We start from the raw sequence: 2,415 nt of genomic DNA, 5'->3' as shown, positions 1-2,415 counted from the left end.
CATTGGAAAAGACTCTGATGCTGGGAAGGATTGGGGGCAGGAGAAGAAGGGGACAACAGAGGATGAGATGGCTGGATGGCATCACCGACTTGATGGACATGAGTTTGAGTGAACTCTGAGAGTTGGTGATGGATAGGGAGGCCTAGCGTGCTGTGATTTATGGGGTCGCAAAGAGTCGGACAAGACTGAGTGACTGAACTGAACTGAATAATTATGAATGATGGCCATCTTTTCCTGTGCGAGTTGGCCATGTTTTATATGTCTCTTTTAGTGCCTATTTTAGGGTGCCTTTTGGCAATATTGTAGGTCTTCATAGAACCGTTCAACTTCAGCTTCTTCAGCGTTACTGGTTGGGGCATAGACTTGGATTACTGTGATATTGAATGGTTTGCCTTGGAAACGAACAGAGATCATTCTGTTGTTTTTGAGACTGCATCCAAATACTGCATTTCGGACTCTTTTGTTGACCATGATGGCTACAACTAATAGAGTTTTGCCAAGAAAATGCACTGATCATAACAAACACCCTCTTCCAACAACACAAGAGAAGACTCTACACATGGACATCACCAGATGGTCAACACCAAAATCAGATTGATTATATTCTTTGCAGCCAAAGATGGAGAAGCTCTATATAGTCAGCAAAAACAAGACCAGAAGCTGACTGTGGCTCAGATCATGAATTCCTTATTGCCAAATTCAAACTTAAATTGAAGAAAGTAGGGAAAACCACTAGACCATTCAGGTATGACCTAAATCAAATCCCTTATGATTATACAGTGGAAGTGAGAAATAGATTTAAGGGCCTAGATCTGACAGATAGAGTGCCTGATGAACTATGGAATGAGGTTCCTGACATTGTACAGGAGACAGGGATCAAGACCATTCCCATAGAAAAGAAATGCAAAAAAGCAAAATGGCTGTCTTTGGAGGCCTTGTAAATGGCTGTGAAAAGAAGAGAAGTGAAAAGCAAAGGAGCAAAGGAAAGATATAAGCATCTGAATGCAGAGTTCCAAAGAATAGCAAGAAGAGATGAGAAAGCCTTCTTCAGCGATCAATGCAAAGAAATAGAGGAAAAGAACAGAATGGGAAAGACTAGAGATCTCTTCAAGAAAATTAGAGATACCAAGGGAACATTTCATGCAAACATGGGCTCGATAAAGGACAGAAATTGTATGGACCTAACAGAAGCAGAAGATATCAAGAAGAGGTGGCAAGAATACACAGAAGAACTGTATAAAAAAGATCTTCACGACCCAGATAATCACGATGGTGTGATCACTGACCTACAGCCAGACATCCTGGAATGTGAAGTCAAGTGGGCCTTAGAAAGCATCACTATGAACAAAGCTAGTGGAGGTGATGGAATTCCAGTGGAGCTCTTTCAAATCCTGAAAGATGATGCTGTGAAAGTGCTGCACTCAATATTCCAGCAAATTTGGAAAACTCAGCAGTGGCCACAGGACTGGAAATGGTCAGTTTTCATTCCAATCCTAAAGAAAGGCAATGCCAAAGAATGCTCAAACTACCACACAATTGCACTCATCTCACACACTAGTAAAGTAATGCTCAAAATTCTCCAAGCCAGGTTTCAGCAATATGTGAACAGTGAACTTCCTGATATTCAAGCTGGTTTTAGAAAAGGCAGAAGAACCAGAGATCAAATTGCCAACATCTGCTGGATCATGGAAAAAGCAAGAGAGTTCCAGAAAAATATCTATTTCTGCTTTATTGACTATGCCAAAGCCTTTGACTGTGTGGATCACAATAAACTGTGGAAAATTCTGAAAGAGATGGGAATACCAGACCACCTGATCTGCCTCTTGAGAAATTTGTATGCAGGTCAGGAAGCAACAGTTAGAACTGGACATGGAACAACAGACTGGTTCCAAATAGGAAAAGGAGTCCGTCAAGGCTGTATATTGTCACCCTGCTTATTTACCTTATATCCAGAGTACATCATGAGAAACGCCGGACTGGAAGAAACACAAGCTGGAATCAGGATTGCTGGGAGAAATATCAATAACCTCAGATATGCAGATGACACCACCCTTATGGCAGAAAGTGAAGAGGAACTCAAAAGCCTCTTGATGAAAGTGAAAGTGGAGAGTGAAAAAGTTGGCTTAAAGCTCAACATTCAGAAAACGAAGATCATGGAATCCAGTCCCATCACTTCATGGGAAATGGATGGGGAAACAGTGGAAACAGTGTCAGACTTATTTTTCTGGGCTCCAAAATCACTACAGATGGTGACTGCAGCCATGAAATTAAAAGACACTTACTCCTTAGAAGGAAAGTTATGACCAACCTAGATAGCATATTCAAAAGCAGAGACATTACTTTGCCAACAAAGGTCCGTCTAGTCAAGGCTATGGTTTTTCCTGTGGTCATGTATGGATGTGAGAGTTGGACTGT

The 2,415-nt window shown here is 41.4% G+C and overlaps 1 protein-coding gene across 3 annotated transcripts in view; it reads left to right on the top strand.

The window, feature by feature from the left end:
- LOC104984170 (cationic amino acid transporter 3-like) overlaps positions 1-2,415 on the top strand; it is a 21,262-nt gene that overhangs the window by 7,584 nt on the left and 11,263 nt on the right. The window lies entirely within an intron of this gene.

Source organism: Bison bison, unplaced genomic scaffold, assembly GCF_000754665.1.
Source record: "Bison bison bison isolate TAMUID 2011002044 unplaced genomic scaffold, Bison_UMD1.0 scf7180017863933, whole genome shotgun sequence".
In the NCBI taxonomy this organism is placed as follows: domain Eukaryota; kingdom Metazoa; phylum Chordata; class Mammalia; order Artiodactyla; family Bovidae; genus Bison; species Bison bison.
This window is presented reverse-complemented; position numbering and strand designations above follow the sequence as displayed.